The 14,064-nt window shown below is 44.5% G+C and overlaps 1 protein-coding gene across 3 annotated transcripts in view; it reads left to right on the forward strand.

Moving 5' to 3' along the window:
• Positions 1–664: 664 nt before the first annotated feature.
• LOC126248510 (elongation of very long chain fatty acids protein AAEL008004) overlaps positions 665–14,064 on the forward strand; it is a 351,103-nt gene continuing 337,703 nt past the window's right edge. For 2 of the 3 annotated variants that reach the window (XM_049949559.1, XM_049949557.1), the window contains exon 1: positions 677–714. The gene's annotated coding sequence lies outside the window, so the exon portion shown is untranslated. Of the gene's footprint in view, positions 715–14,064 lie in introns of all 3 variants that reach the window. The other variant, XM_049949556.1, reaches the window with a different exon arrangement.

Raw genomic sequence — 14,064 nt, forward strand, 5'->3', positions numbered from 1 at the left:
CGGCAGACGACACAAACTCAGAACCTTCTCAAGAAGGAGGGGAGGTAGCAAGAAGGAACACCCTCGACGGAGAATATGTTTCGAATTTTTTATTCATGTGAAACTGAGAACCTTCTCAGAGAATGTTCTTTTGCTCTGAGAATCTTCTCCGAAGACTGTTTTTTTTTTTTTTTTTTTTATTCATACGACCCATTATTATTCACTCCCCTCCCATAGGGGCCTTTGAAGAGGGGGTTACACCAGTTTGTCAAGCACAGACTCAATAAACAGCCATTCTTCCGTGCTTCGTGAGCAACTGGAATGGGAAAAAACCCTAACATGGGGTACCATTATAAGTACTCTGTGCCATGCTCTTCACGCTGATTTGCGTAATATTTTTGTAGATGCAGAACAGAGGGAAAAATGGAGGATTTTCCTAATATTTCTTCCTACAGCGGATAGAGTATACGGATAGGTGTGGGATCCATCTACGAAAGGTAAGAGCCATCGTACGTGAATTAATCAAGGCGAGCGAGGAGATTTCCACGGGCGGCTGGGCAGAACCGGCGCTCCGCAGCCCACAGTGAGGAAGGGCAGGTGGCGTAGTGGGGCTCTCGGCCGGCAGAGGCGCTGGCGTCAAGGCCGCCGCTCGCAGTTACCCTTGCGGAGCGGCCCTCAGCAGCGCAGTCTGTCCTGCGACGCCGACGTTGACGAGTGAGGTGCTACAGCTCCGAGGTACGTAGCGGTCTGCTCGCCGCTCCCTTCTGCTGCCAGTGCCTTCTTTCCGTTACGGCATCTCTTCCAGTTCGTCGCTTTTCTGGGAAGTAAGCCAGTTTGGTCTCGACCGAGATGCTGTGTTTGCGTGATCTGACAGTTCGTGGTTCTCCAGTGCAGCCAGGGATTTCGCAGCTGTAACTAGCAGGCGGATGAATTTCTCTCCAACTATACCATAAACCAGGATAAAGAGTTGTGGCCAAAAGCTGCTGGACTTGCAGTCGCAGATTTTCCAGCGCATCCCTACGCAAACTGACACGAAACAGATCCTTTCACGATCCTCGGCTGTGTAATACCTCAATAAATTTTGCACTGATATCGGAGAGATCTCATTTTTCGAGATAACAATGAAAGAAAATAAAAATCTGCGAGTTCGATGGATTAGGTTTGTTCAGACCAGAAAAATTGTGACTTTCGGCCTGTACTTTAAAGTGGCTCCTGAATCATGAATGACATTTTCTGAATGTCTTCGGCAGGAGTCCAGTAATTTGGAGTAGTGAGTGTACTATACTATTCAGTTCGTCATTAAGTTAGAGATCAGTGCAGAGCATTATGGAAGCAAATATTTTAGTAGATATAATCTACGTTTAACACAAAACTTTATTCCAGTCCACGTATTGTCAAACTAATGTGAACAATATGACATCAGACGAAAACGTGGGACTCCTGGTCCATACCGATTCTGCGAAATTGCGATAGCATTGTTGGTGTGTGTACCACTGACGTTATGATTTTGTACTGAGAAATTTTAGTGGTAACTGGTTGAACACTTTCCAGAGTAGTTGACGGTTTCCAATTTTATTTAGCTGTCGGAAGGTCGTTGCTTTTCAGCACAATTATAGAGAAATCACTGAATCAAATCAGCGACTGTTTTCCGAAGGATATCTGTGCATTGCACTCCTGGCTAGAAAGACGCGCGCGCAAAACAGCTGTGACTTCGCACCCCCTGTCTCCTGTCAAACAGCCAGCGTGCTATAACCTAGTGGATAGATCTGTTATTTCGGAAGAAACGGTAGCACTATTTATTATTCAGATAAATCGTCGGAATGACAATTCTGTCATTGATGAAAACAATTTCGCTGCTTGATATTACGAACAGATCAAAATAAGTCACTTCTGCTTACTTCACTAACAGATCAGAAGGGGTCCAGATTGCCACATCCTCTCCTCAGAGCTGTTTTCGAAGAATAGATCCTCAAGCACCAAATATTCGAAGTTGTAAGGAGACGATCGGCGTAATAGGGTTTGTGCTGCATGGGTCCATGTCAGACTACCATTCTAATTTTTAGGCACTTCCACCTGTAGAAGTGATTTGTTAATTTGAAAATTCCCGGCGGGGTCAGGGATTTTCTCTGCCTCGTGATGACTGGGTGTTGTGTGCTGTCCTTACGTTAGTTAGGTTTAAGTAGTTCTAAGTTCTAGGGGACTGATGACCATCGATGTTAAGTCCCATAGTGCTCAGAGCCATTTGAACCATTTAATTTGAAAACTGACTACTCGCCTTTTAAATGGCTGTGTAAGAAAGATTAAAGGTCTGCGGACAGCAACAACATGCCACCTCCAACAGGACCACGGCTAGTAAAGCACTGTGTTGTTCAACCAACCTTACAACTGAGGACAGCTTTACGTTTTACCACTTCAGTTAAACACAGAGCCCTCACAAGTGTCACGAGTTTAAAATGCTGCAGTTTTCAGAAATCAGCAGTACTGAATTAGACGTCAGTAAAATAGCCTTGTTAGGTTCGACTCCGTCATTTCTGCAGCGTACACAGTACAGGTCGTGCAGCATCGGAAAATACCGCACTGATGAAGGCACACTAACACCGTCCCAAAAGCTATGTTCTGCATGAACATGAACAAGGAAGCTTAAAGTTTAACGTCCTTTGGTTGTCCATGTCGCCAGACACTGATTACACAGTTGGGTACGAAACCAGTCGTTGCAGTGTCGAAGGAATCACCACGGCGTTCACAACAAATATCCTAAAATCTAAATCTGGACATCTGGACGAGGATTAAACCCCTCAGCTCCGAAAGAGTCTGGACATCACCATTTCGCTTGCCTTATCCGGCATTACGATCACGCGGAATTATATATTATTGAACACGTTGGATGCACGCTCGCATTGTTAGTAACTGTGATAGTTACTAACAATGCGAGCGTGCATCCGACGGGTCACCGAATCTGCTCCTCGTGTGCTCGGTTGTAGTGCATACCTAGATGTAACAAATACCGGTCTAGTACGATGCACTTCTGAAGCGTTTTCGAGAAACCGACAATCAAAGTTTTACGAACCTGTTGAATGCCATACGAGAGCGCCAGCCATCCAGCTAATGCAGCAGACTGTAAGTCTGCCCGTACTGCGATCGAGTGCCGTGATTTTTTCTAATCGTCCACCAAACATCGAATCACGTTTTTTCGGAAAGGAACAACAGCAACAACAAACACATTACTGATCGTCATAGTGGTACACTTTTGGCGAGGTTTAATTAGGAATCGTAAAATACAGTATACATTTCATTATAACGCTAAGGATTGCTGATGAAATGCACATTTACTTACCGAAACAGTCACGCGTGTATCGCAAATACAGTGTACATTATTCAGCACTGTTACAGCCCGGTATGACTTCACTGCGATACGCACATACACAGTGTACATTATAATAAGGAATCGTGAGGAAATTTACATTTGCGCGTATAACAGTGAAATCATATGGAGCTGTACCTGCTTTAATAGCGTACACTGTATTTGTGACAGGCGCATGAATGTGTCAATAAATGAATGTTTATTTCATCACGATTCCTTGTTACAGCTCGATTATACTTCGCCATTAATGTACCACAGTAATAACTATTATTATTGTTCGTTTCCGAAGGAAACAAGTGTTACGTTGAATCTTAGGAAAAAAGATAATGGCGCGATTTGAACGCAGTAAGGGCAAACTTCTAGTCAGTCTCTTTAGCTCGTCGCGTTGTTTCTATTTGGGCTGAGTTTGCCGTTTTTTAAACAAAAACATTATAGAAAGCACACACTGCCATGTTTTCCGAGACGTCCTCTCCTTCATCCTTGGATAGATGGGTGCAAGGATAAATTACATACCTGAGTACTACAGTAAAGTAAATTAGGGCCGTACGTAAGATCTAAATAAAGGAAGGACACATGACGTAGATAAAATATATTCCTTATTTACGGGTCTTCAGCCGTTGCAGGACATTCGTTACGAAATTAGACACACATTTAATACGTAATCTAGACCAGTCGTCTGCTAGTGCTATTCACAGATAGTTTTGAAAAGTTACATTATATCTTACATTACATCTCTTATGAAATTGCCCTTTCAGTATCCAGTGTTGCGGAAGGTGATAGTCCAGTACACAATGATGTATTGTCTTTAGCATGAAGTAGACGCACTGTCCGAGCAACCAAATGTAGCTGTGGCACTTAGCAGCAGACAAGAATTTCCAGTCTCGACGCAGCAGGGTCGTGATATCAATATCTTGAGGAGTCGTCCTTGTTATCAGTGCCAACTTGTCCCTTGTCCAACTCCAAATGCGTGCAGATTCGTCAAAAAGAAAGTAGTGGGCAATGTCTGCTACCTAATTTCCTTTCAGGTATTGATAGTGTTTCTGAGACTGCATCACCCCAAACGGCTCAGACTTTTGTAGCCAACACCGACTCGTCAGTGTTTCTGCAGACTTGTGTCCATGACGACCGTGGATATTTGACAGACGAGGGGTGTCTGGGAGAGCTCGCTATTAGGACTCGATAGAGTAAGTCTGCAGATGATTTGGGAATTTGTGTATCTACGTAGCTGGAAACTAAGTTATTGAATTTTTGTAATGTTTGTTGCTTAATCGCGGCTGTCTCTGGTGTGTTCGCCGACGTCGGCAGCTGGCCCGTACGTATGTCATTAGACAAACTTTTAAAACATTAAACTTCTGTTCTAGAAAACGCTAGAGAACCGGGTCGTACTAAGAGCATCATTTATCACACGTAATTATGTCCGAAAGATGACCAAAATCAGTGACTAGTTGAGTGTATGCTTTCCTTGTTGGGGAACGTTAAATTCCCCCTTGGAATACCTTGAATTCTCCAGATTCAATAAAGGACTGTGTTTTAGAAGGGAGACATCTCCGTTTATCCACGAAGGTGAACTAAACCGTGAGTCCCATAAGTAGGTGCACCGAGCGAGGTGGCGCAGTGGTTAGCACACTGGACTCGTACTCGGGAGGACGACGGTTCATACCCGCGTCTAGCAATCCTCATTTATATTTTCCGTGATTTACCTAAATCGCTTCAGGCAAATGCCGCAATGATTCCTTTGAAAGGGCACGGCCGACTTCCTTCTCCGTCCTTCCCTAACCCGATGGGACCGATGACCTTGTTGTTTGGTCTCCTCCCCCAAATCAACCAGCCAGTCAACCAACCAGCCTGTAAGTAGGTATATGTATTTTATCACCCACGCCGTTTATATGTCATTTCCATGGAAGTCATTTTCTTAGAAACAAACAGAAAGTTCTCCATACACAGGATGATTCCGTGATAAAAAAAAAAAAAGTTCTAGGGATGATAGAGATGAGGAGATGTATCAGTTTGAGATCAAGAACGCTAGTCTGGGAACAAATCAATGGAAAATTACGAAGTCAAACCAGCTGTGACATAACTCTGCCAGTGGAATACGGTAATCTACGAATCATCGTTTGTTATATGGAATCCTACATTTGCAGAGTAGGCAAACCACGACCACTGTTCGTACGACACCTCAATTGTTGGAACGAGTACGATAGTACTTTGTGCGACTGCGTCTTGAATACTTAGAATCTGGGAAGACGCTGAGTAGAACAAACCAGTAAACTCCCCCCCCCCCCCCCCCTACCCTGGTTCTTTAAGGGATCGAACTCCTACATATAAACGTCACATATCCAGAAATATAATATGACATAATTTTGCAGGTATGTTCAGTGATACATGTGGGCAGTGTCTGCAAAATGTGTTGTGAAACTGAAACATCATGCGTGATGCTGCAGTTTTACTGTATGAACGCTGAAAATGTTTTTTTGCGGTCAGGGGGAGGGGGATTCAGTGAGGAAAAATTCCTTAAAAGTTTGAAATTATGTGTGAGATTTGCCGCAAGTCACTTAGTGCTCTAATTATTAAATACTGGATGATTATAGTCTGGGTAATTTGAGCGGCGTGGGTTACCCCGTCTCTAGGCACATACACAGTTTCTAACTGTAATACTTGCCTTATTGCCTTAACCCTTCAGCATAAATATTATAGCTCTTAATAAGAAAGTTATGGCATCATTTTAAAATTTTAAATTTGATCACCAACAGTATGAAATATTGAAAATCAAATTTTTGTTGCCCCTGGAGCCGTTAGATGGACAGCCTGCAACTGACCGTACCCGGTGTTAGCTGTTTAGTGATCCAGTTGTAAATGTAACGGCTTGTGTAAGTTGTGCAGATAAATAAAATCATTAAAAAATGTGTCTACTTTAACTTTTATCATCGTCAGCAGATCGACAGTGAATTTGAAATCTCTTTTTCGTTTAAAATTCAGCTCTCATTCGTTGTATAATCATTTCTCAGTGCACTTGTAGCGTTAAGACACTAGCAACATCCTACCTTTCGGCAATAACGACCATTTCCCTCGTCAGCAAAGCAACTGCTTCTCGGAGAAGTAACGGAATCAAAAAGGTGTAACAGTTAGTAGTAGTGGCCACTGCGAACGGAAATTACGTTGGCGCCAGCGATGAAATTTCGCTAGCAAGCGCCTGTGTATCCATCATGACGTATGATACAGAACTTACTGTTATGCAGTTCTCGGTGTCAAGAGTCCTCTTCCACGCACTGCATTAGTAGAAACCTCAGACTTTCCGCAGACGATGTCGTTGTTTGTGATGCAATAATGGCTAAAAAAGGCTACACAGATATCCAGTAGGACCTTGATAACATTTCCAAGTGGTGCAAAGGACAGCAGCTTGCATTAAGTGTTCTGAAATATAAAATTTTACACTTCACCATACTATAACCCGTAGTAGCCTACTAATAAATTATTAGGGAGTCACAATTGGAATCGGGCAGCTCATACCAATACCTGGATGTAATAACTTGTAGGGACATGAAATAGAACGCTACGTAGACTCAGTCGTACGTAAAACAGGTGACAGACATTGATTCATTCGTAGAATTCTAGAGAAATACAATCAGACCACAAAGAAGATTGCTCACAGAACACTCGTGCGACCCGTCCTAGAATATTGCTGAAGTGTGTAGGACCAGTACCAAATAGAATAAACAGGATATATTTAACGTATACATAAAAAGGCAGCACAGATGGTCGCAAGTTTTTTTTTTTTTTAAGCGTTGGAGAAAGTCATGGAGAAGATGAAAAAACTGGAAAACGCTTGAAGACACGAGCAACTATCTCGTGAAAACGTAGTTAGAAAAATTCTAGAACCTGCTTTAAGTGACGAATCTTGAAATATACTACAACCCCCTGTGTTTCGCTGCCCTGGGGATCGAATGGCGAAAAGAGGAGTTTAAGCAGTAAACGGGAAGAAACCTAGCAACTGATACAGTGGGGCCGGCCGGTGTGGCCGAGCGGTTCTAGGCGCTTCAGTCTGGAACCGCGTGACCGTTGCGGTCGCAGGTTCGAATCCTGCCTCGGGCATGGATGTGTGTGATGTCCTTAGGTTAGTTAGGTTTAAGTAGTTCTAAGTTCTAGGGGACTGATGACCACAGATGTTAAGTCCCATAGTGCTCAGAGCCATTTGAACCATTTGATACAGTGGGAATTATCCCCCGTCATGCACTTCACACATCGGTTTGTAGAGTGTGGATTTAGATGTAGAGTGCTCAACGGGAATGCTACACTTCTGTTAAAGTTGTTGCACACATTCCAATTTGCACAGCCTGTTAATGATTCAGTTCCAGTTGCGTGAAGTCTGGTCTAGAATCGGTGTCTGCTCAAACAAAGTATTGTGTTTATTCTTAAAATTTTTCTAGATTCCTGTATTTGATGTGCGCCTTCTGTTTGGTACAGGGCTGGGGAACTGTTCCTATAAACTTTCTCACATTACTAGTGCTTAATTCGCACTTAGTTGTTACATTTGCGTTCATTCGTTTCTGGACCATAGTTCCCAATTTGAAATTGTCCCTGAAAGTTTTTATCAGTATCATTGAAACATCTTTGTTTATGGGTACCCACATTGCATTTAAATGCAAGTTAGTAAAAGTGATCCTTAAAAAGAAATTTATCCTGTATTTTCGATTGACGGTTCGCTATTTTTGTGACTTATTTTACGAAGATCATGTTGGATACACGTCGTCAGATTATAGGTGAATCTCTTTGTTGTTCTACCAATCTAGATTTCCAATATTATCATCAGACCACAAAATTCACGTAAGCAGATATATGTAATTACAATTCATCATGATTTTGACGACGTCCATTTCGTCTCAAAAACATGTAAGATTAAATCTGCTTTTACGTTACTACCTTTGAATTGTAAGATACGGACAGAATTACAGTTTGAACGTATGTAATACGCGTCACTGAACAGTTTAATGTCAAATTCCAACCCTCAAATACTGTCAAAAAGCAAGACGTAAATGTCACCTGTGTAATTATTTCGAATGTATTACGCTCAAATCTATTAGAACAGCCTCATTCACAACACATTTTCCTGAAATTCGCCCTTTCCATCGTCCATTCAGAGTATAGAGAGACAACATACAGGGTGTGCCATAGTTAACAGCAACAACTGACAGGGTTGTAAGTGTACCCCTGAAATTTCACCCACGGCATTCTTGAACAAGAAATACAATACTACTATAGCAGTAACATTTTTGCTTCAGTTTGTTGTCTCAGTTGTCTTTTTAGTTATTACCTGTTTCGTTCTAATTTCGATCATATTCAGATCCATTGTAGTTAAAAAGCAATCCGGCAATGTTTTTGTTTGCAGTGCGCAGGCTTCAAAAGTCGATGACGTGACTCATGGAGGCTGTGCACACCACATAAAACTGACGAGCTGCTCTGCAACTACAATGGACCTGAAGATGTTCGAAATTAAAACGAAAGCAGTAATCATTAAAAAGACAAATGGGACAATAGAATGCATGAAAAATATTAGAACACTAATATATTTCCACTTGACATCATGTCAAGTCTCTATAACTATTATCATTCGTAACACGTTACAATTTACTGCACTATCTTACTGATGTCAGGCTCTAAGTCGCTCAGCTGCGGTTCCGAAAACTGTTCTAACATATCGGGATAGATGAAACTTCCTGGCAGATTAAAACTGTGTGCCCGACCGAGACTCGAACTCGGGACCTTTGCCTTTCGCGGGCACACAGTTTTAATCTGCCAGGAAGTTTCATATCAGCGCACACTCCGCTGCAGAGTGAAAATCTCATTCTGGAAACATCCCCCAGGCTGTGGCTAAGCCATGTCTCCGCAGTATCCTTTCTTTCAGGAGTGCTAGTTCTGCAAGGTTCGCAGAAGAGCTTCTGTAAAGTTTGGAAGGTAGGAGACGAGGTACTGGCAGAAGTAAAGCTGTGAGGACCGGGCGTGAGTCGTGCTTCGGTAGCTCAGATGGTAGAGCACTTGCCCGCGAAAGGCAAAGGTCCCGAGTTCGAGTCTCGGTCGGGCACACAGTTTTAATCTGCCAGGAAGTTTCATATCAGCGCACACTCCGCTGCAGAGTGAAAATCTCATTCTGGAAACATCCCCCAGGCTGTGGCTAAGCCATGTCTCCGCAGTATCCTTTCTTTCAGGAGTGCTAGTTCTGCAAGGTTCGCAGAAGAGCTTCTGTAAAGTTTGGAAGGTAGGAGACGAGGTACTGGCAGAAGTAAAGCTGTGAGGACCGGGCGTGAGTCGTGTTTCGGTAGCTCAGATGGTAGAGCACTTGCCCGCGAAAGGCAAAGGTCCCGAGTTCGAGTCTCGGTCGGGCACACAGTTTTAATCTGCCAGGAAGTTTCATATCAGCGCACACTCCGCTGCAGAGTGAAAATCTCATTCTGGAAACATCCCCCAGGCTGTGGCTAAGCCATGTCTCCGCAGTATCCTTTCTTTCAGGAGTGCTAGTTCTGCAAGGTTCGCAGAAGAGCTTCTGTAAAGTTTGGAAGGTAGGAGACGAGGTACTGGCAGAAGTAAAGCTGTGAGGACCGGGCGTGAGTCGTGCTTCGGTAGCTCAGTTGGTAGAGCACTTGCCCGCGAAAGGCAAAGGTCCCGAGTTCGAGTCTCGGTCGGGCACACAGTTTTAATCTGCCAGGAAGTTTCATATCAGCGCACACTCCGCTGCAGAGTGAAAATCTCATTCTGGAAACATCCCCCAGGCTGTGGCTAAGCCATGTCTCCGCAGTATCCTTTCTTTCAGGAGTGCTAGTTCTGCAAGGTTCGCAGAAGAGCTTCTGTAAAGTTTGGAAGGTAGGAGACGAGGTACTGGCAGAAGTAAAGCTGTGAGGACCGGGCGTGAGTCGTGCTTCGGTAGCTCAGTTGGTAGAGCACTTGCCCGCGAAAGGCAAAGGTCCCGAGTTCGAGTCTCGGTCGGGCACACAGTTTTAATCTGCCAGGAAGTTTCATATCAGCGCACACTCCGCTGCAGAGTGAAAATCTCATTCTGGAAACATCCCCCAGGCTGTGGCTAAGCCATGTCTCCGCAGTATCCTTTCTTTCAGGAGTGCTAGTTCTGCAAGGTTCGCAGAAGAGCTTCTGTAAAGTTTGGAAGGTAGGAGACGAGGTACTGGCAGAAGTAAAGCTGTGAGGACCGGGCGTGAGTCGTGCTTCGGTAGCTCAGATGGTAGAGCACTTGCCCGCGAAAGGCAAAGGTCCCGAGTTCGAGTCTCGGTCGGGCACACAGTTTTAATCTGCCAGGAAGTTTCATATCAGCGCACACTCCGCTGCAGAGTGAAAATCTCATTCTGGATATATCGGGATAGATGTTAGCTGCTAATGATTTTTCAACAAAAAGGAATGGCCAATGACTTGGATGTTAAACCTCACCACACACCCATTTTAGGGGAATGTCTAATTATCTTATTACATGAATGTGATCGGTAAACGTCTTTCATACGTGCTAAGAAAGAAGCATATAAACGGTGTCGAACCAAAGAGTCTATTAAACATGGGCTCTAAAATGCATATGCTCATAGTTCTTATGAGCACTTTTCATCTTCGCTGCTGTGAAATATCTACTCTGCTGAACAAGTGCTCATAGCCCTCGATTTGGTCCATACTAACTCCTCCCAAAATATAGAAAGCAAATAGATTGCACTACAGTAGACTTGTTTCACAGCATCAAAGACGAAGTGCTCATAGCTCTTAAGGAATTCATTTTAGATTACATTTTTATAAGACGTTCTTGCTTCGAATGATCGTTCCTGTCATATCCATGAATATTGAACATTCCTCCTGAAACAGCGTGTCTCTCCCAATAGTCGTCAGGCTCATTTTTTGATGCTTCGGGGGATATTTGCAAATTCGTTTTTGCAATGTGTAACTGAAATCACCCCAAACAAGCACTGCTTATCACCTCTTTCATGGGCGCGTAGTGTCGACGGAAAGCGTCGGTTTATCTCCCGTTACACACAAAATGATTTTTGAAGCTGGATTTTACTTGCTCAAAATGGTTCAAATGGCTCTGAGCACTATGGGACTTAACATCTAAGGTCATCAGTCCCCTAGAACTTAGAACTACTTAAACCTAACTAACCTAAGGACAGCACATAACACCCAGTCATCACGAGGCAGAGAAAATCCCTGACCCCGCCGGGAATCGAACCCGGGAACCCGGGCGTTGGAAGCGAGAACGCTACCGCACGATCACGAGCTGCGGACTTTACTTGCTCATTTGATAGAACGGTACTATATTAGTCTAGTGCCATATTCGTTTATGTATGAATAGGAGCAGTAAAAAACGGAGAATAATCAATGCCCCAGCAGCGACTGAGCGGCTGTTAATACATATCGATTATACGCACTACACTAATCTGGAACCGCTCTATCGGATGGACACCCAAAACTCCGCTTTAGAAACCATTGTTTGCTACGAGAAACACACCGACGCTTACCGTTGATGTCAAGCGTCGCATGAAAAAAACGTGGTGAGCAATATTTATTTAGGCTGACTCCATTTACACATTGCAAAAATGAAATTGCAATATAAATATTCCTGTGAGGGGGGAGGGGGGTGGGGGGGCGGGAGGGGGGTGGACAGCGGGGTTGTCTTTGAAATTTATACTTCTTAAAAAGTAATTTTAACACTTTTCTGCGCATTTTAAAAATGCGACAACAATATCTGTATTCGTAAAAAATAGCTATATCTCTATTGCACAACGTCTCAAAATTTGCGGTTGTGTTTTTTTTTTTTTTTTTTTTTTTCGTCAGAGTTGGAGGACGTCTCCTTTAGAGTCGAGAATGTGGTGCGTCCGTGGAGCACCGCAGTCAATCCTTCTGTTGCGAACGTACCACTTTCTCGCAGCCGGTGTTTTTGTAGGATGAATATTGTTTGTGATGTCAATTACGACAGAGACTGTCGACGGCACCCTCTTCTCTGTGAATGTACCGTGAAGTGGGAGACTTTAAAGTGATCAAATCTCCAAACTTACTTTAAATTCAGACGATATATTTCCAGACATGGATTCCTAATCAAAACTTGATCTACAAAGTCCCGTCTACTACATAAAAGGAATTGTAGAACATATATAAAATAATATTTTCATATTATGTAAATTGAAGGTTGAGAGGGGAGAAAGGAGAGGACCCGCCACAGTAGCCGAGAGCGCTAACGCGCTGCTTCCTGGGCTCGGGTAGCCGCGCCGGCCCCGGATCGAATCCGCCCGGCGGATTAACGACGAGGGCCGGTGTGCCGGCCAGCCTGGATGTGGTTTTCAGGCGGTTTTCCACATCCTAGTAGGTGAATACCGGGCTGGTCCCCACGGCCCGCCTCAGTCACCAGTCACACGACTCGCAGCCATTTGAAACACATTCACACTATTTCACGATTTACACGACGCAGACAGCTGGGGTACACTAATTCCGTCCCGGGGGGGGGGGGGGGGGGGGGTATGGGGTGGCGGCAGGAAGGGCATCCGGCCACCCCTTAAACTTAACCATGCCAAATCCGTACTTAACCCTGCCGAACCTGCGCACAATGCGGAATAAAGGCAGTAGCGAAAGAAAGAAATGGGAGAAAGGAAAGGGAAGGAAAGGAACTGATATCAGCTGCATCGAGATTTCATGCGGAATCGGCGGCGACGAGTGGAAATGTGTGCCGGACCGGGACTCGAACCCAGGATTCCCTGTTTAGTAGGTAGTTGCGTGAACCACTGCGCCACCCAGACACAGTGTTCATCGCAAATGCGCCGACTACCTCGGCACGCTCCGCTCCCCGGCCGACCCACATTCTCACCTAGCGTCACCTGTCCGCAGTCCCCCCCGTCCGTGTCCTCCATGCTCGATCCAGCTGGAGGTCGAACGATATTGTGCGTCCGAACTGAAGATTGACGATTCACTGCCCATCAAGGCGAATCAATTGTATGAATGCGTGGCGCATGTTCTTTCGGAATCGTCCGATGCAGCAGATGCCATTAGTTCTCTCCGTTACCTTTACTTTCTCCACCCTCCACCATCAACATCCAAAATATGTATCACAGCTGTGGATTCCGCGTGATGTCTTATTCCGGACATGTCCGAAAGAACAAACACCACTCATTTATATAACACATGAAATAATATTTTCATTTATGATGAACCCTGTATACCGCACTGTGATGCGACGAGACTAGAAAGAAATATCGGTAGCAGTTACACTGCTCAGTTTGTATCTTTATTTGTCGTCGTCGGTGGCGATCTTATACCAGAAACGACGAGAATAATCACCAGTCGTTTTGCTTATTTTCCGGGTAGAGGTGCTAAGGAGGTAGTAATTGCCACGGCCGCCGTTGTGGGCCGAGGTTAAGGTCGAGGTGGGAGCAGGCGGCCGAGATTGCTGTTTGCAGCGGTGAAAGCCACGAGCCGCAGCTGCGGCGAGGGAAACTCGGAGGCGAGGCATGGTACCAGCTGACACTGGCTGCCGACCAGAAACAAAACATGCACCTACAATTCTGGAAAGGACCGAGCCACTGTGTCCGGCGATGCAGTTCAAAATGGTTCAAATGGCTCTGAGCACTATGGGACTTAACATCTATGGTCATCAGTCCCCTAGAACTTAGAACTACTTAAACCTAACTAACCTAAGGACAGCACACAACACCCAGCCATCACGAGGCAGAGAAAATCCCTGACCCCGCCGGGAATCG

Source organism: Schistocerca nitens, chromosome 3 (assembly GCF_023898315.1).
Source record: "Schistocerca nitens isolate TAMUIC-IGC-003100 chromosome 3, iqSchNite1.1, whole genome shotgun sequence".
NCBI lineage: Eukaryota > Metazoa > Arthropoda > Insecta > Orthoptera > Acrididae > Schistocerca > Schistocerca nitens.